The 20,363-nt window shown below is 48.4% G+C and overlaps 1 protein-coding gene across 7 annotated transcripts in view; it reads left to right on the forward strand.

The window, feature by feature from the left end:
* The first annotated feature begins 2,669 nt into the window (after positions 1-2,669).
* Positions 2,670-20,363, forward strand: part of RASSF2 (Ras association domain family member 2) — a 41,530-nt gene continuing 23,836 nt past the window's right edge. For 2 of the 7 annotated variants that reach the window (XM_067012481.1, XM_067012486.1), the window contains exon 1: positions 2,750-2,950. The gene's annotated coding sequence lies outside the window, so the exon portion shown is untranslated. Of the gene's footprint in view, positions 2,951-2,984; positions 3,012-3,875; positions 3,950-4,289; positions 4,396-11,614; positions 11,719-20,363 lie in introns of those variants that run through there. The other 5 variants (XM_067012480.1, XM_067012484.1, XM_067012482.1 and 2 more) reach the window with 5 other exon arrangements.

Consider the following 20,363-nt stretch of genomic DNA (forward strand, 5'->3'; position numbering starts at 1 on the left):
TGACCATGCTTGATATTTCTGTCACTATTTTGCTAAAGAGAAAAGGGAAGTTGGCTTTTTCTTTTCTTTGGCCGCACCGTCTGGCATGTGGGATCTTTGTTCCCCGACTGGCACCCCCTGGACTGGAAGCACAGAGTCTTAACCACTGGACTGCCAGGGAACTTTGGGAAGTTGGCTTTGAGACTCAAGCTCATCAGTGACCTCTTTGCTCTTAAACTTGTGCTGTCCCAATATGGTGGCTACTAGACACATGTCGCTATCATGCACTTGAAATGTGATTAGTGGAACTGAGTATTAAGTTTATATAAACTTAATTAATTAAAACTTAAATTTAAAAACTGATAATTCAGTTATTGGGAAACTTTTAAGCATGTTGGAACAACTTGGGTATGTGAATATACTTTTTCAAGTGAAAATTTTATAAAACCTAAATACAGATCAGGTATTTTTAAATTTTTGAAATTTTATTTCAAAATTTAACGTCCAAATTGAGATGTTTTGAAGTGTAAATACACACCTGATTAGCCTTAGTGCAAAGATAGGATATAGGGCTTCCCTAGTGGCACAGTGGTTGGGAGTCCGCCTGCCGATGCAGGGGACGCGGGTTCGTGCCCCGGTTTGGGAGGATCCCACATGCCGTGGAGCGGCTGGGTCCATGAGTCATGGCCGCTGAGCCTGTGTGTCCGGAGCCTGTGCGTCCAGAGCCTGTGCTCCGCAACGGGAGAGGCCACAGCGGTGAGAGGCCTGCGTACCACTCCCCCCAAAAAACAAAGATAGAATGTAAAATACTTCATGAATAATTTTTATGTTGGGTTAAATAAGATATATTATTAAAATTAATTTCACTTTTAAAAATTATTTTTAATGTGGCTATAAAGTTTTAAATTGCAACTATGGCATGCATTGTATTTCTACTAGAGGATGGTTCTAGAAATACTTTTCTGCTGCTTCTTTGGGGCCATGTGCCTCCTGGTTTAGTCCATGGGGGTGGAAGTCTACAAGAAAACATGGTTTAAGGAGGATTTAATATAGCAGTTTAATATTTGCAATATATCATCCCTGTTACAGAAGTATTGTCCCTACACTGCCTTGAAGGATAAAGGCATATTCCTTTCTCCCTTGTGCTTTCTGTATGGGGAAATTGATGAAAAGAAAGGTGTTTTCTGGTGTCTTGAACTAATCAATCAATGTATTCACCAAGATGGAGACTCTAAGTGGAGAAGAATGGATTTTGTTTTAAACAGGTCAGGGTTCCTGGCAGCCTAATTTGGACAATGGATGGTCACCTGACCTAAACTGGGCCAATGAGTTGCTGTCCTGGGAGACTGGAGTAGAGACTAAGGGATTCTAGTTCCACCTGGCTGCCTTCCTCAACAGGGAGCTCTAAGCCCCAGTGATGGAAGTGATGGCCACCCTCTGCCATGTGTCTGGGGTGCAGCGAATGCCAGTCTACGGTGAAAGAGAAAAGTTGGCTCCTCAGAGAAGACTTTCTGGGTTACTGGAAGCCCTTCAAGTTCTAGGTTTGCTTCTTACCGAGCTCTCCCTGCAGTTCTGACCCTGAGGTTGTAGGGGAATCCCCATGTCCTCATAATACATTCCCCTGAGGGTGCTCCTATTACCTGCAAAGCAAAGAAGCTTACTAATACAGAGTAGTAACTCCAAAGTTTGGGGTGGGGGACGGTGAATTAATGATTGACCTTTCTGTTTATAGCTTGGGAAAGAACCAGAAGATATATATATATATATATATATTTTTTTTTTTCTATAGTTGATCAGTGGTCTCCTTGTTTTGGGGTAGCTGACACAGTTTCACCACCAACCTTCAGCTGCATTTTGGGTTCAAAAGACTTCTGTGGCCAGTCTGGGAAGCAGGTCACCATTTATAACATTGTTTCTAAGGGAAACACATTCCACGATCCAAACAATGAATTTATAAAGAATGTTTCGCTTCCAGGAGGGATGAGCTGACCCAGCTGTACCCTGAGGGTTGTCTACCCATTAATCCTTAGTCCCCCTTCCACGCTGAAAAGGCATGGGGACCGACCCTGCAGGGTTGGAGTATGTATGTTGGGGGACAATTGCCATAAGAGGGAGGGAACAAATAAGGCGCCCCAAATCTGGGGTGCTCTAGGGCTCCGTGTATGCTGAGAGGCCCTGGAGGTCCAGGGATGGCTAAGAGGGGGAGGTGAGAGAAGGACAAAGAAACTTGGCCTCCTTCACATTTCTGTCACGTCTGCCAGCCCGCGAAGTCCAAGAGGCCTTGCTCAGCTCAAACCCTTTTTGGAATAAGCAGGTGTTAGAAAAAAATCCCATATCCTCTGCCTGGGGAATCCAGGGCGCTCGACGTGGGCTCCGCGGGGCAGCGTGACTGTTCTCTGGGAGTGGCCGTCACCGCCCGGAGCAAACCAAGGGGCTCGGGCCAAGACGATATCCCTTTTGGAGAAGGCCGCGGAGAATGGGGTGAGTGAGCCAGCTCATCCTCCCCACCCCCCCACTTCTACCCCTCCACCCCAGGCCGGAAGAGGAGATTGCAGCCTGAGCCCGGACTAGCAGGGGATAAGCAGCCGCAGCTTTGTCTGGGAGGGAGGGGAGAAGCCCCGCCCCCCCGGGGGGAGAGAGGGCGGGAGAGGAGGGGGAAGAAGAAAGGCCAGGGAAGAGGGGTGGAGGGAGAGATGGAGAGCTAAAGAAAGAGGGGGAGGGAGGGCGGTCAGATCCGATTGGGGCAGATAAAGGCAGAGGGGCGGGAGAGAGAGCGAGGAGGGGCGGAGGGGGACTGGGCGCCCGACCCCCAATCGCGCGGCTGCCGCAAGCTCAGCAGGGCTGTAAGGGAGCCGGGCCCGCCGACCGCTGACCGAGACGCTGGCTGGAGCCGTCCCCGGCCGCAACACCCCTACTTTCCAACTCCAAGGTCCCCGCAGCGCGCGAGAGGTGCAGCCGGCACCGGACGCAGGCAAGGCGCGGGGTGCGGGCCGCGGGGAGCGAGGCTCCGGGCCCGATTTGCGGGGCGCAAGGTGTGGTGCACTGGGCGGTCCTCTCTCCCCTCGCCGAAAGTTTTCCTGCAGTGTCCCCTGCCCCGTCCGAGTCAGCCCCTCAGTCCTCGTCTGCTCCTGTTCTCCTCCCTTCTTCCCCAGACACTGGGAGTTCCCGGGCGTGTGGACTCTGCAGGGGCCGCGTAGGTGCGGAACCCCAGCCTGCCCGCCTTCCGCGGGAGAAAGTTGTGACTCTAGGCTCGTCCTCCCCCTCCGATTCCTGGGGCGTCCTTCCTTCTCTCCACGCCAAGGGCGGCGGCAGGAAGGCACCCCCACCCTATCCCCGGTGTCCCCGGGATTCCCTGGCTAGAAGGTGCCGGGCGGGCAGGTGCAGGGACGGCAGGCCCCGACCCTAATCGGGGGGCGTCCTGGGGGGTGTCCCATCTTAATCTGGCCCTGTTCTTCCCGGCTCAACCGACGATTCCCTGGAGGCGGGTTCCAACCTCCGGCGCCAGAGCCTCCCTTGGCCTTCAGAAGGGCGCCGGATGCGCGGGGGCCCTGGGTCCTCGTTGCACTTCCCCTTTGCCGGCTCGCAGCCCGTCTCCGGAGCTGATGCCGGAGGTAGCTGGGAATCTCGGTTTTGCATCCTCTCTCGCCAGAGAGGCAAGTGCCTTGGGCCGACCCCGGCCACTTCTGCATTTGGAGTGCCTGCATTGCACTCAGTTCCTAAGCTGGGAGATCCCTGGGGACAGCAGAGAGGCACGGTGGCCTGACAGGGAGATATAGGGTTCCATCTTATCCTGGGGCGCTCCGTGGGTCCTGGGCTGTCCACCGCACCTCTGCGCCTCAGTGACAGGAGGAGTTGAGCGCCAGGCTTCTGAACGCTGCGGTGCACTTTATTTCCAGGGGTGTGGAATCTGGATCCCTAAAACTTGTTCTCCCAGAGAACAGAGGCCATGTCTAGAACTGGCCAAATTTATAATAAGTACTTTACATGTGATGAATGAATGTATGAACCAATGAGCTGACAAATAACAATTCCTGCCACAGTTGATCTTGGTACAATGGGAGGAAAGAATTAGAAACAATGATTCTTTTAAACAGCTGTGAGACAGAGCCAGGGGCCTTCTTTCCCGAGTATCTGGTTGAGGAATCTGGGGTTGGATTTATTTTATTCACCAATCCACATTTCCTTACTGGGAACTTTTTCTGCAGGTGGTCTGAAGAATTAAAGAAATTTCTCAGTGGCTATATTGGGTAGTTTGAGGAGAGTTTTGTTTTGTTTTGTTTTGTTGTTTTCAAACTTGTGTCCAAATGCAGTGTCTCAGAGAATGTGGAGTCTGCCTGTGAGGTGCCCATTTGGAATCAGAGACCCTGGAGTATGGCCATGAGTGTGGGCACCAGCTGTGCTTTCTCCTCTGAACAGGTCAGCCTGATGCCTGGGAGCTGCTGCAGTCGGGTGGGCCTCAGGGGGACAGAAGAGGACCTCAAATGATGCCTGAGCTCAGAGAGGGACAGTAGCTTTGGAAAGAGGGTAGTTCTTGCCTTGGGACAAGGAGGTGGAGACAGAGCATGCAACCTGCCCAGGCACCTGGGAGTCTGGGCTGGTTCAATTCAGGATTCCCTATGCTGAGAGGCTGGAAGGTGAATCCTGCTCCTCTTTCAGGAGAAGGGAGAGCAGAGGTGGAGTGCAGGGGGGATAGGATAATCTTTGGAGTGCAACCTAGGCATATCCTATGTTCCTCTGTCCTAGTTTTTTATGCTAGTGAAATCTGGGGAAGCTTGGCTGAGAGAAGGCCAGGGGATCTGGGGCCCCTAGTCATACCCTCTTCCAGGGGAAGGTAGAAGATATGCCCTCTGCACCTGGCTGAGTGGGCCAGGGCCTGTGCAGTATTCTGCCCCTGCTGTACCTCCTGCTGGCAGCACCCCTGCCTTCCTGAGGGCGGTCTCACTCTGCCCAAGAGTCCACTTCTCTGCATCTCTGCATGGCTTCTGTTCTGGGCTCAGGCCCTCTCTCCAGTTTGTGTTATCCTAGGAGTTGGTCCAGGATGGTTGACAACCCTACACCTTGTTGTCAGTCCTTCAGTTCTGCTTGTCACTCTTGGATGCACTGGCCTACCTGAGACCACTCAGTTACCGAGTTTTGCTTTGATTTCTTGGTCTGTTTCCTGGAGCCAAGCTTTTTGTCTGCCTTCTGTGCATGAGCTCCTTAGGAATGACCAAGAGAGTTGGCTGGAGAGGTGTCCAGGACCAAGTATTCTGGCACCTATGCTAGACTGCCAAGAGCTGGACTGCAGGCCTTGCCAGAAAGGGGTCCTGTCACCAAAGTACAAAGGACCTCGGCCTAATTATTTCCTTCAGTCTTCTCTAGGATACTTTTGGCAGGAAGTGTCCTCACTGGGAGGTGAGGTGTGGAGTTGGGACCAGATTGTCAGAGAATCCCTTGGAGAACTTGGGAGATTGGATGATCCCAAGAGCAGTCTCAGAATTTGTCCACATTCCTTTTCCTCTGCCCAGAGTGAGAAACTGGGCAGGTCTCAGTAGTGTTCTTAGAATGGAACAAGATGTACAGTCTCTGTCTTCAAGCTATAGTTGCGGAGAGCTGCTACAGCTGGGTTTGTAAAACTAGGTCAGTGGTCTCCTCCTATACCTCCCCACCCCTCCCCACTCTTCACAATATGGTCCAGTTATTTATCCCAATGACACACTGTGTTATTTAAATACCTCCCTGCCTCTCCAGAAGAATTGTAAATAAATCTTTGAGGCTGGTTAAGCTACCACAGGCCCATGACTGAAGGCTTCATTTATTTGGCTATTTGTGGATTCTCATGGAGGATGTGGTGGGGGAGGGGATGGGGTAGGAGGCAGTGGGGGAGCAGGGCACAGTAAACAGGAACATCTTCCAGACTCCATTGGCTAGGTGGCCAGGAGGTCATTTTTAAATCATCCCTTGGATGGTAGACTCTGGATGCTGATGCAGCTGCTCAGGTATGACAGCTTGAGGCTGTAGAACTTCTGCCCAAGACAGCTGTGACTGAACTAGAGAAGGCAACCTCTCACTGAAGAAGTGGGCAGGGAAGGGCATTTGGTTAATTCCAGTGAGATGAGCAAAGTGACTTAGAATGGCTTTTTCTATTCCTTATATTGATAAAAATTAGCAAAAAGATACCTTATATTTCCTTGGACATGTTAACCGGAAGTGATTTGGCCAATAGGTTTACTTTCACCAGCATAACACTTTATCCACAGTGTTAGTTTGATTAACTGCTCCTTTCTATAGAGAAATGAAAGAACTGTTGGATTTGGAGTTTGAATGGCATTCAGAGTTTCTAGCAGGATGATTTTGGGCAGTGTAATAGATGCTGTCAGCATCCTTCCTGTGTTCCCTTGACCTCAACCAGTGACTGATGGGAGAAAGTGTATAAATACTCCAACTCCCTCACCTCTCTGTTGGGGTAACTGAGGCATATTCCATGCTGTATTTCAGAGTTGCCTTGTAGGACCATATCCCAGTTGCTAACAGTAATAAGTGTCTCCCTTCACTGGCTGCCTTCCCTTCCCTCTTTCACTTTCCCACTCCCTTTCAACTTGCACTCGAATCCTTGTCCTTTTTTTAAAAAAAATATTTTTCTCTTATTTTTCTAAATAAATTTATTTATTATTTTATATTTGGCTGCATTGGGTCTTCACTGCTGCATGCGTGCTTTCTCTAGTTGTGAGCGGGGATGACTCTTCATTGCGGTGTGCGGGCTTCTCATGGCAGTGGCTTCTCTTGTTGCGGAGCATGGGCTCTAAGCACATGGGCTTCAGTAGTTGTGGCACACAGGCTCAGTAGTTGTGGCTCACGGGCTCTAGAGCACAGGCTCAGTAGCTGTGTCACACGAGCTTAGTTGCTCCGTGGCATGTGGGATCTTCCCGGACCAGGGATCGAACCCATGTCCCCTGCATTGGCAGGCGGATTCTTAACCACTGTGTCACCAGGGAAGTCCCCAAATCCTTGTCTTATGGTCAACTTCTGGGGGAAACCAACCTAAGGCTTTAGTCTGTAGTTAAAGTCATTTTAATTCTTTGAGTCTCCATAGAGACTAGACCTTGCCAAGGGGGAGGGTTAGATTGGGAGTTTGGGACTAGCAGATGCAAACTATTATACATAGAATGGATGAACAACAAGGTCCTATTGTACAGCACAGGGAACTGTATTCCATATCCTGTAATACACCATAATGGAAAAAATAAATAAACCGTGGTTCTGATAAAGTAGAACACTCCTACCACCCAGCAGGACCTACTCAGGGCTGAAAAGCTTGGGGCCACATTTCCAGCTACTTCCAATGTCACTGCATCCAGGAATTGTTCCCTGACTGTGCCCCGTGGGAGTACAGCCCCATCTTTTGCCTTCTCATCCCACATTTTGCCCATCCCTTTCTTCCTTGTTTCATTGTTCTCTATCTCTCACCTTGTGAAATTTGAGAGCAGAGTCCTTGACTGACTCACCTTGGTAGCATCCTGCAAAATGCCTTTTATATCTTGGATTCCTCTTAAATACTGTTAACTGAATAAAAAATGAGAAGAAAAAAACAGTCTCTGAGTCTCAGTTTCCCCAGCTGTATGATGGAAATGGTAACTATCTCAGTGTGATACGTGCTCAGACAGGGGCCTGGCACACAGCAAGCATTCAGGCAACATTTGCTGGCTCTTTGAGTAGTACAGATGGGGCTATGATGGATTTGGGAATGGGTGTTTTGGTGGACCATAGAGAATTATAATACTTTGGAGAGAGAGGCTTGAGAGCCAGTAGGAGCCATCTCTAGCACACACCTGGCCTTCACTGCTCTGGGATGTGATCAGTGATCTTAATTTCCGATTTTGTACACAGGGTGAGGAGGATACGAATTTTACTAGGTGTGGGGGCTTCCCTGGCAGAGGACTACACACTTCCAGTGCTTCCACTGCAGGGGGCGCGGGTTCGATTCCTGGTCAGGGAACTAAGATCCCACAAGCCGCGCCGTGCAGCCGATTGTACTAGGTATCAAAATTTAGGGTATGTTCAACTGTGCCCTGAACTGGCTGAATCACTGTGTATGAGACACTTCTGAGGTTCAGTTAAAGATTATTGAAGTGAGTGCTCTGAGTCTTTGGGGGCCTTGGTTTCCCCATCTCCAAGGCCAAGACTTAGATGATTCCACAGGTCCCTTCTGGCCCTTGGTCTCCTCAGGAAGAGTCTATTGCATTCTCCTTCTGTCCATACAAAACAACATTTAACAAAAGAAAACGTTTCATGTGTCTACAATTAGGTTGCCCACCATGGGGCACCCAGCACTGGGCCATCCTAAAGTTTTAGTCTTTCCTGCTGGCACAAGGGATTTCAGTAGAATTGTCCCAGTAAAATTTTTGCCTTCCTTGTGTGCCAGTTTCACTTAATGACGTAGGCATGATGTGTCCTCAGAGGAGGCCTGAGGAGTGGGTAAGGAGAATATGGAAAGGATATGCCCTACTTTCCTGAACCACTATGCAATGTTGTAGACACTCAAGTGGAAACCAACAAAAGTCTGCACAGAGGAAGAGACTTCTATATGACAGAATTCAGCATTCCTAGTTGGGTTTTACTCACAATGCTCCATTGATAATCCTCCTGAGGGAGTCCCTGACTCAGCAATTCCACCCATAGGAATTCTTATCCTAAGGATATAATTGGACACATGAAGAAAAATATGTGCATAAGGGATGTCCCATGCAACTTTTTTTATAATAATAATAATAACAACAACAAAAATGGAGACTAAATGCCCCCAAATAGTAAAATTGTTAATCATGGTGTATTTATACATAAAAATACCATGTGACTACAAAAAATTTAGGATATAGATGTGTATCTGTTAACACGGGAAAATATGATACATTTCTAAAAAGTAGGTTACCAAACAATGTGCTATTTTTGTAAGGTATATCATATCATCCACTTATATTTGCCTCTGGAATGATATTTGGAAAAATGTTAATAGTGGTTGTCTCTGAGTGGTGGAATTTTGGAAAATTTTGATCTTAAATTTTTTACATTAAATATTTTCGATTTTGTATTATGGTAAAATATACACAATATAAAATTTACCTTTTTAACCATTTTTAAGTACACAATTCGGTGGCTGTCTTAGTCTGTTTGAGCTATACTATATAACAAATCCCACAGATTGAGTGACTTACAAACAACAGAAATTTATTTCTCACAGTTTTGGAGGCTGGAAGTCATCAGGGTGTGAGCATGGTCAGGTGAAGGTCCTCTTCCAGAATGCAGACTTCTCACTATATCCTCACATGGCAGAAGGGGCTTGGATGTGCGGCAGGGTCTCCTTTAATCCCTTTCAAGACTCCACCCTTATGACCTAATTACCTCCCAAAGGCCCCACCTCCTAACACCATCATAGGATTTCAACATATGAATTCGGGGAGGATACAAATATTCAGACCATAGCAGTGGCATTAAGTGCATTCACAGTGTTGTATGACCATCGCCATTATTTATTTCCGGAACTTTTCCATCATCCCAAACACAGATTGTACCCATTGAACACTAACTCTCCCCGCACCCCAGCCCCTGGTAACCTCTATTATACTTACTGTCTTCATGAATTTCCCTACTCTAGGTTTCTTATAAAAGTGCAGTTGCAGGGCTTCCCTGGTGGCGCAGTGGTTGAGAATCCGCCTGCCGATGCAGGAGACACGGGTTCGTGCCCTGGTCCGGGAAGATCCCACATGCCGCGGAGCAACTAAACCCGTGAGCCATGGCCGCTGGGCCTGCGCGTCCGGAGCCTGTGCTCCGCAACGGGAGAGGCCACAGCAGTGAGAGGCCCGCATACCGCAAAAAAAAAAAAAAAAAAAAAAAAAAAAGTGCAGTTGCACAGTAATTGTCCGTTGGTGGATCCTAATCATTTTGCTTATCTATATTTTTAAAATTTAAAAAGTCTGTTTTACTTGTATAATAAAAAGGAAAGGAACAAGAAAGACCTGGGAGAGAATTGTGGTGGTTGGTCTCTGGTATTGTCATTTCAGGCTGGGCCACAAGGTCCTGGGCCATCCTTGCTGCCTCCGCCACCATTACCTGGGGTGGGGGTCAGCATCTGACCTCCATCTCAGCCTGGCAGGACAAAGGTGGATGGCCATTGGGCCTTAGAACTAATCACATTTGGGGCTTGCTGGTTGCTGGCAAATCATCTTATCCCAGGGTTTTCTGTGTGTGGTGGTGGGATTGAGAGGGTGTGCTTAGGGTTCACTGTGCCTCAAACCTAACAGCTGTCATGTAGTGAGTGAGGTCCAAACCAGGTGGAAGTCATGTTGTTGAGACCATCTTTCTTAAAGATTGAGAAGGAGAGCCTCAGCCTTTCTATTTTAAGCATCCTTTGTGTATTCCTGACCCTGTGGCTCAACTCAACCTACGAAATACCCGCCAATGGCAGCTGTGGGTATGGCTGCTGAATGCTTTGTCCACAGGCAGGGTCAGCCTGCCTGGGATGCAGGGAGGACTTTAACTGATGGAATCCATGAGATCCTAAGAACTCTGGGGAGATGGGTAGTGGCCTCAGATAATCAGTGCCCTCTTCCTAAGGGTCCACATAGGCTCTTACAGTTGATTATACAGATATCTGGGGCAAGGATTGCTCTCTTGTGCATGTGGTGGGTTGTGTATATGACAGGATAATTGGGAACATGGGGCAGAGGGGTGGGGGCAGGGGAGGTGGTATGTATGTGTGTTTCAGTCTGGTCTGAGGTGAGAGGAGGCCAGGAAGCTTCAGTACCCAGAAACTGGATACTAGGTTGTGTGGCTCTATTCAGGGGTCATGGGAGTGGGTCAAGTGGCTTTACTTTGGGATGCCTTGTTCTGTGGAAAATGTTTTAAGTTTCTCATTAAGCAATCTCCCAGAAGAGCCTGCCCCAACCCTCCAGTGAGCTGGTGAAAGAATGTAGGTCTGGGAGGACAGATGTGCCTACTGTGTTCTCTGGGAGTTTCTTCACCTGGCTCTGCCTGTTTTCTCTCTGCCCAGCAGAAGGCTGCTCTTTTAATCCCAGACAGTGGGGGAAGTATAAAGATTTTATGGAAACAGCCTTTGAAGGCCATTTTGAGAAGTTTGGTTTTTCATGGTGCTGATTTCTCTTTAGGGTTAGTCAGCTGGTTGCAGGACAGGCAGAGGAGGGTGTGAGTGTGGTTTTGTGGAAAACTTCCCCTCAGCCTCTTGGAAATGTTCTGGAAACCCCTGGATGAGCTGTTTCTCCTGAGTCTGAGATCTGCTATGTGAAGCTAAATTTCCCCACACCTGTTGTAGGGCATTAATGAGGTTAAAAAAGGGTGGATGTGAGATGCCCCACAGTGGCTGCCCCAGGGGAGGGCTCAGCACACACTGACCCTTCCTCCGCTTGCCTTCCTTACTGCTTCAAGGGCGAGGAAACTGCCTGTCTCTGGCAGTGGAGGAGGCCAGCACTTTCGGCTTTTGGGTTTCCAATCCTGGCCCTGGGTAGCAAGGAGAGGAAACCCTAAGATCTCTGCACACAAAGCTCATAGTCTCAGCCTGTAACACCAAAAAAGGGAAGAACTGCTGGGGTTCCCTTAGGAAGGGGATGTGAGGTCAGAGATGAGTTTCAGAGAAGCACTTAGTAAACAGGAAGCATGGCCTGAAAGAAACCTGTGCTTGTAGGAAGTGGGGAACTGGAGATGGCCTCCTCACCTGCCAGGATAAGCCAGCAGTGCCTGGAGCTGATGGTGAGTGGGGGCTCAGAGCATGAGAAGTGACACAGACCTTGGGCCGTCCCTGTGGGACAGGGCTCCACTTAAACCTTGCAATTATTGGGCTGGAGGAAAGCTTAATTTGCCCTTCTGAAGGCAGGACTTTAAATACCGCATAAAATAGCCCTCGGTTTTGAGAAATGCAGATGAAGGAATGCTTAGTCTTACATGTCTTGTATGCCTCCACTAACTTCCCACTCTTTCCTCATGCCAAGTCAGTTACATGGAGTTTTGCACTTTGTTGAGCTTTATCCTGTGAGGGGCCATCTGGGCAGGGCCCCTCTGGCTGAAGATGACGGAGGCGCTGCTTCCCTTCCATCAGGGAGGCAGAGGTGGCCAGGACCTTCCCTGGGGCCTGTAGATATTGGATGGTTCGCTTTCTGGGTCTTTGGGTTCTCTGAGGTGGACTCTAAGTTCTTTGCACACACACACACACTCCCTCACACACCCGTACCACACATTCATATGTGCACTTGCATGCTCTCTCCCTCACACCCATACGGACACTTTTACACACACACTCTCCCTTACATATCTACATACATATACATTTACTCACATCCACACCTACACATTCACACACATACCACTTCTTCTGTCTGGAGTTTTTGCTTCCTTCATGCCTTTTTTGGCCCCATTCCAACACCTTGCTCATCCCCTATGAGGCTAAGGGGTCTTTGGGTTTTCTTTTAAATATCTGTCCTGAAGTCAAAAGCTTGTAGATGTTGACAGGACTTCCCTATAAACAAGTAGTTGCTCATCTGGGCCCGCGAAATGATCATTTGGAGGGGGGTGACTGTTTGTTGTGACTCTTGGGGTCACTCGTCTGGCCACCTGCCCACTGGCGTGAGAGTAGAAGGCAGCCCTTCCCGGCAGGCATCCCGAGACCATTCCCTCAGATCTTCCCCAGCCACACTGAGGGACTCACACCTGTGTGAGAAAGGCCTAAGCAAGAAGGGTCAAGGACCCAGCTGTCGGTGGAAGGAGCTGGGGCTTTGCAGACCTTGCTGCTGGCAGGAGGGCGCCCAGCTTGGCCACCTGTCCTGCTGAATCTCAGGTCCTCATCTGGGAGGTGGACCAGACAGAGACTGCCTCCTGAGATAATAGTGACGTTGCCTGTCAGCAGGGGCCTCGTACCTGTTGTCAGTCAGGCCTCCAGGTTTTTTCCAGGAGGAGGGGGGCAGGCGGTTTTGGGGGCCCATGAGTGTAGGGGGTAGCTTGTTCTTTAGACAGAGGGTAAGATGTGTCTGGGGATTCATGGCTCTGTAACATTGCAAATACCTGGGTCCCTGGATGGGATCTCTATCCTGGGCTCCTGCAAGGTCTGCTTTTCCTTCAGCTTGTCTGCCAGGCCAGTCACTGACTCACCTGCCTTCCCCAGGACTCTGGGGTGTGCTGTGGCCAGCAGCTGCCTGTCCTACTCGGAGACCCTCATGTCCAGACAGGGCACCACAGAAGGAGCACTGGCCTCATCATGTCAGCTCTGTGACCTGGGACAAGTCACCTGACCTCTGGCACCTTCTGTTTCCTCATCTTTAAAGTGATAAAAATAAAGCCTTCCCTGTGGGTTCTTGTAAGGAATAGGAGAAGGCTTCTAGAGTCTTGTCACCATCAGCACCAGCATCACTTGGGAGCTTGGTAGGAATGCACATTCTCAGGCCCCACTCTAGAGGTACTGAATCAGAAATTGGGAGGAGTGGGACAGGAATCTGTATTCAATGAGCCCTCTGGGGGATTCTGATATACACTTCTCTAGAATATGGCCAGGTTAGGTGACTTTTAGCTGAAAACTCTTCCCATTCACCTCAAGAGAAGGTGTACTAAATAAGGTTCAGCTTTGCATCAGACAGTCCTGGGTTTGAACTCTAGCTCTGCCTCTTCCTGGCTGTGTGTCTTTGGACAAGTTACTTCACTTCTTTGTGCCTCAGTTGCTTCATCTACAAAATGGGAATATTAATGTTTCTTTCTTCATGGGGTTTTTATGGGGATTAAATGAGTCGAAGCAGGTAATATCTAGCCTGTAGTAAGCTTGCATTTCTGGTAGTTGTCTATTATTCACACTTGTTGTTTTATTATTAACATAGTAATACTGTTGTGATTGTTCTGTTCCCTATTTGTGAGGGAAACAGGAGACCAGGGCCTCCTTTGACTCCTCTTCTGTTAGTTCTCTTTGCTACGTGCCTCCACATTAAGTGCCTTCCGTCCTCAGGCAGGACAAGCCAACCTATTCCCAAATACCTTCCCCTCCCTTTTCCCTAACCTCTAACGTCCTTTTGGGGTGTGGAGGGGCAAAGCTTTGTATTCACATTCACAATAAAGCTGAGGAAGTAGAGTACATATACCCAGTACACTTGACCTTATCTCTCCCTTTGGTGCTGTTTGATGTTCTTTTCCTGAGTAGAGTGACTGAGAAACATGTGGGTAGTTCCCAGGGGTCCGGGACACCGGGTTGGAAAGGGATGGAGGAGGCAAATGGGTTTGACCAGTAAGTGGGCCTTTTATTGAAGAAAGCATGTAGATGGAAGGCTAAGTATGCTGTTTCCTTCCTAGGCAGCACGAATTTTGCCCATGTTCAGGACGGGCTCAGGTGGAATCTCTTGTAATCTCTAGATCTTGGCAGGGCCCCAGGCCGCAGCTCAAGTCTCCTTCCTTGTGTGGCGCAGTAGGGCTGGGGTTTCCTGTTTGCCATCAACACTTCTTCCTGCCCCCATAGGAGGAGGCTGAAGTGCGGAGGAGTCAGCACTATCTCCTCTCTCACTGCTTGGTTACAAAGCAGAGTCCCTCAGGAGACCTGATGAGGCAGTCTTCCATACTATAGTATGAAGCACCGTGTCAGATAACTTTCTTCTCCAACCCTAGAGCTCCAGATTGTCCCCAGAGGGCAGGGCCGACCAGGGTTCAGAGAAGAGGTGGGGAGAGGCCCCAAGAGGGGAAGCTGCAGGCCCCCAGCTAGTGTTTCCTTTGCATTTGGGGCCTGCAGCTGGCTCCCTGGCTTCTGTGGTGTGGTGCCCTGGTTTGGTGATGGGGCCCCTTGCATCAGCTCTGTGCCTGTACAGTGTGTACAGGCACACATCCTCGGGGATGCTCTGCACTGTCCCCTCTCCCCTTTGAAATGTTAGTAATGGGAAGGAAGGCCTCAACTCAGTTTGCTTTTAGAAAATTCTGTTCCTTCCATTCTTGAAAGGCTTCATTGAGATGCATTTGGGGGTGTCCTCAGTTTACACAGCTCCATGCCCATCAGATTTCATAGTGGTTCTAAGCCCTGGTTGTACATTGGCATGACCTGGGGAGGTTTTAAAAATGCTCGTGGCTGGACCTCCTCCCGGAGGGTCTGATGAAATTGGTCTGAGTTGCAGCCTTGACATCAGGAATTTCAAATTAACCCCCTACCCCATTCCCCCTCCAAGAGAGTCTAATGAGCACCCAGAATTAGAACCTCTGAGAGTCGTGTGTCCTGAGTTCAGCTGTTATTCCTTCCCACTTTGGTTTCAGCTGAGGCTTGCCAAGTGCATGTCCTTCTTGCTGGTCTGGGGGTGGCTCTGTGGGGTTTGCCCCCAAGGGAATGCTTCATGGAATAAGCGCTCCCCTTTCCCAACCTGTCTCTCTCTCCTAGTTATATTTTCTTAGAGACTGGGACTGCCTGGGTCCTATAAATTCGCTGTTGCTCCGGCACCCCCCATCCTACCCTGGGAGGTGAGGTGGTAGTGGGGTGGGGGCCTGGCTCCTGTTATGCAATCAGAAAGACCCTTTAGGAAACAGAAAACAAACAAAATACCAAAGGGGTTCTTCATCTCACTCTGGACTTTCCAGCCAGGGGTGGCCCCCCTTTCTGTTCCGTATTTGCCTGCTGGGGACTTTCCAGTTGATCAATAAGATGAGAGACACTTGGTCTCTAGGCTGGAACAGAAACTGTGTAGGGATAAGCTAGCCTCCTGGGTATGCTCTGAGACCAGATTAACTTGAGTGTGTTCTCTGGGCTCCCTGACAGAAAGCGAGTGAGGGCACAGGAGTCTGGAGGAACCAAGAGCTAAGAACAGAGGAGCTTCTGCTCTCTTTGAACAGAGCTTTGATGGCTTTCCCACCTCCTCAAGCTTCCTGAGGACTTAATGCTTGCCCTCATCACAGGAAATTGAGCTGGTTAATTTCAAGAGCCTGGCCGGCCCCTCATTTATTCTTGGGGAGGCTGGAAACACCTGTGAGTTGGTGGGGGGGCGGTTCTGTGAAAAGAAAGAGGAAAGGATCCTTTGTGCAACAGCTACAGGGTAGCTACAGGGTTTTGACTGGTCCAGAACTTGGGCAAGTCTGTCCCCATTCCTGCAGCTCAGCCTTGTACCGACTGCACCTGGAGATCCTGTGCAGGTAGCTGTTTTGTCCCAGCTTGAGAGTCGGTAGAGGAAGGTGATGGAGCCAGGAGTTTCAAACTCTAACGCGGAGCAGGTGTAGTGGCCGCTGCTGGTGCCCACCCAGATCCCCTTTATCTGTTTTTTAAAAAATAAATTTATTTATTTGTTTTTGGCTGCATTGGGTTTTCGTTGCTGCGTGCAGGCTTTCTGTAGTTGTGGCAAGTGGAGGCTATGCTTCGTTACGTGCGTGGGCTTCTCTTGTTGTGGAGCACGGGCTCTAGGCATGCGGGCTTCAGTAGTTGTGGCTCGCAGGCTCTAGAATGCAAGCTCAGTAGTTGTGGTTCATGGGCCTAGCTGCTCTGCAGCATGTGGGATCTTCCCGGACCAGGGCTCGAACCCATGTCCCCTGCATCAGCAGGCGGATTCTTTTTAATTAATTAATTAATTTGTTTGTTTGTTTTTATTTTTGGCTGCGTTGGGTCTTTGTTGCTGTGCGCAGGCTTTCTCTAGTTGCAGCAGGTGAGAGCTACTCTTCGTTGCAGTGCATCGGCTTCTCATTGTTGTGGCTACTCTTGTTGCAGAGCACAGGCTCTAGGCGCACGGGCTTCAGTAGCTGTGGCTTGCGGGCTCTAGACCGCAGGCTCAGTAGTTGTGGCACACGGGCTTCCACGGCATGTGAGATCTTCCCAGGCTAGGGATTGAACCTATGTCCCCTGCATTGGCAGGCAAATTCTTAACCACTGCACCACCAGGGAAGCCCCCCCCCGCTTTATCTACTGCATGTTATGGGTGTGGACTGTCGACAGGTCTCAGTTGCTCACTAGTCTTGAGAATTGCTCTTGCAGGATAATGCCTCGGTGCTCACTCCCTCCTCCCAGAGGTGGCTGTCAACCAGTGACTGACTAGCGCGGGGTACAAAGGCCTGGCCTGCCTGTCTTAGGGTGGAACAATTCAGTGGAGTTGTTCACACCTTAGAGCTCCCATGGGATCAGGCTGTGGCTGGGCTCCAGTTCCTTCCCCAGCCCAGTCCTTCTTCCCTCACTCCCTTACAGGTTTCTTCTGAAATCAATTCCTTAATAACTCATGTGCACAAGAATCCTTATTTTGACCTCTGCCTCTAGGAATTCCCTAACCTAAGACAGCAGGTTAGCTTTCTTTGGGCTGACTGTTGAATCCACTGTCTCCACTGAAGAATTAATAATGAGAATGGGAATATTTGCAGGAGAGAGGCACAGTGTGGGAGCTGGGGGTCCAAAGAGACAAAGCTCTAGGCCTGGGAGGGGAAAGAAACACCAAATGAATAGTTTCTGTGTGGTGGTAAGTGCTGTACTGAAGGACAGGCTGAGGTGTGGGTGCCTATCCCCCCAACACTGCCCAGGGACAGCGAGAACAGTTTGTAGGGGGAGGTAAGTTTTGGATCAGGGTCTAGGGAATATGTGAATTTGTTTGGGTCTGAGAAGCATGGGCAGACTCACAGAGCATGAAAAACAGGCGTAGAAAGTTCTTTGTAGCTGGGATGTCATCATCCAAGACATTCTCTTGGATCTTAGGGAAGGTTGTGCCCTCAAGTTGTCTTGGGAGCAGGACAGGAAGTAGTGGATGGGTCTTCACATGGGAAGTGCTAGGTTCTGCTGACATTGCCTAGGCATTTAATGGAGCTGAGGAGAACCCAGAACATGCCAGGGTATGAGGTGTGCCAGAAGAGAGGACTGACTGGTTAGTGGCCTCAACAGTTCTCCACTGTAACTAGGTGACTAGGAGGCTCATGTCCTGACTTGGCAAGCCCAACAGTATTCACATCTCCAGACATGTTAGCAGACATGCTTTGTAGTTAGTAGACATTCAATATACATTTTATCTTTTAAAGTTTTTTTAAAGTTTTTCTAAAGAGAAGTTGTACTGATCTAGAAGTCTTGAGGGCTAAATGGCCATGTTCACGGGGGGGGGGTTCAGTAGGTTTAAATATGTTTTAGACTTCTAAAGAGTGACTCCACGTCAAAGATTATTTGTGTCAAATCTGCCCTTTCATTCCTGTCCCATTCTGTCTCTCTCTCCTCCTTTCTCCTTGTGGGAAGCAGTGAGCTGTCTCCATTCTGTGCCTGAGATGCTGGCTGATGTGGGAAGCCCCCTCCTTCCTCTCTATCTTGCTTTCCCCTCTTCAAAGAGATGTTGAAGATTGGTTCTATATTCTCAAGGCAATGTGGAAGCGATGCTTGGAAATGATCCTTACAAGGCATTGTGGAGTCCAGGAGGGCTTCATAAATTCTTGATAATAAGAGAGAAGGCAGAAGAATTGCAACCAGCTAGCTGAGCAAATCCCTCTCTTCGAGACTGTAGATATTGGCAGGCACCCTTGGCAGAAGTGTCCATTTGAATGTGGATCCCAGCCCCATCAACCATCTTCCTCTGACTCTTTCTTGTGTGAGAACAATACTCTGCTTAAGCAATATTGGACTGAACTCTAAATTTCCGGCCTTTTGTTTGCTCTGCTACTGTGTTTGCCTTAAAGTGTATGTAAGTGTAGCTGGCTTTTTTTTCCTCTCCAGCTGGCTGGAGGTAGCCAGTGATTTGTGGTGATGGTTGGAAAGTTTATGAAGACAGATGCAGTTGTTGTCCTTGAGATAGACAAAGGACGGGTTGGGTCATAGAATCAGCTACCTGTAATTTCAATTCAACAATGTGGTTGGCTGTGTATTTTCCTAACATTCCTAACCGAAGAAATGTAAAAGTAAGAAAAAAGGTGGGGAGAAGTCAGGCTGGAGACAAAGGTTGGGCCAAGTGAGTCTATAGGTCAGATTTATAACAATGGCCTTGGTGAAGTCACTCAATATGTAGACAGAGAGAGCTTTAGAGAATTCCAACATTTGGGCCATCAGACTACTTGTTTATTTTTATCAACCTGGTAAGTAAAAAACAGTGATGAGGGAGATTGAACATCTTTATTAACTATTTGTATTTATTTTTCTGTGAACTATCTGTTCATATGCTTTGACAAATTTTCTATTGAGTGTCGTCTTTTTCTTATTGAATTATTAAAGACTTACATATTAAGGAGATTAACCTTTCATAATATGTATTGTAAATATTTTACCCCAATTTGTCATTTGCCTTTTGACTCAGGATAAGGTAAATTTTTTTTCCAAACAGAAGCTTAAAATTTTTACAGATTGGTATCCAGTTTTCTTTTTTCATCATGCCTTCTGGATTTGGGGTCAAGAAAGTTTTCCCCAGTTCAAATTTCCCTCTAGCATTTTATGTTTTTAATGTTTAATTTTTTAATTCATTTATGATTTCTTTTGGTGGAGGAATAAGGTAGGGATTTAGATTCCCCATCTTCCCCTTTCCAAAGGCCAGTCAATTCTTCAGCAACATTTTGTTTTCTTAATCTATCTTTTCCCTGCTATTTAGAAAGGTAGCACACATTCTATGTTCCCAAATATATTTGGGTCTATTTCTGTATGTGATATTGTTTCATTAATCTGCCTGTTTTCCTCAAGTACCAAATAGCTTTAGTAACTGCAGAGAAGACTTAATTTCTCTAATTGGTATTTTCAGTAGATTTAAGAGGATGTACTGTCAAAAGGGATTTGTCTTAGGAGCAGGACAGATTGCTTTCAGATCCAAGACAAAATTACCAAATTATAGGTTATTATGGAGGCAGTGAATGAGAGTCCTGCAGAAAATCCAATCAGTGAGTTAGAAAATTAGCTGTAGAATTCTGGGGAAAATAAGGAGGTGGAGACTGTGAGTAAAAATTATACGAGATCTGGAGGATAACTGCAGGGATGTATGTAAGTATGTATGTATGTATGTATAGTGCTGGAGAGAGGGGATAGAGACATTGCAGAAGAAAAACCAAGAATGGAAGGAAGAGAAGCAGTAATCAAAGCAAGTATAGGCTATTTCCCTGGCTGGAGAAAGACCTGAATCTTCAGGATGAGGTCTGTCAATGGCCAGGCACTACTAATCTGATTTCTCCTCCATCCAAGCTTTGGCATTGGCTCTGGCCGAGGTCCCCCATGATTCTGTGTGGTAAATCAGAGGGCCCTCTGGGTTTCCCTTCCTTGGGCTCCCACCACCAGCTCCTGGCTCTGCTGATCTTGGCCTTCTTCTCAGGGCCCCCTGTTCTCTTGGCTTCCAGGATACTGCATCTCCTGTTCTCCCTCCTCTTATAGGGACCCATTTTTTCTCTGCCCATCCCTGACCTACTGGGTCCTTTGAATCCCTGCCCTTGGCCCTGCCCCTTCAGCCCTCCCTGCTCTCTCCCTGGTAGTCTTG

Source organism: Kogia breviceps, chromosome 14 (genome assembly GCF_026419965.1).
Source record: "Kogia breviceps isolate mKogBre1 chromosome 14, mKogBre1 haplotype 1, whole genome shotgun sequence".
In the NCBI taxonomy this organism is placed as follows: Eukaryota; Metazoa; Chordata; class Mammalia; order Artiodactyla; family Physeteridae; genus Kogia; species Kogia breviceps.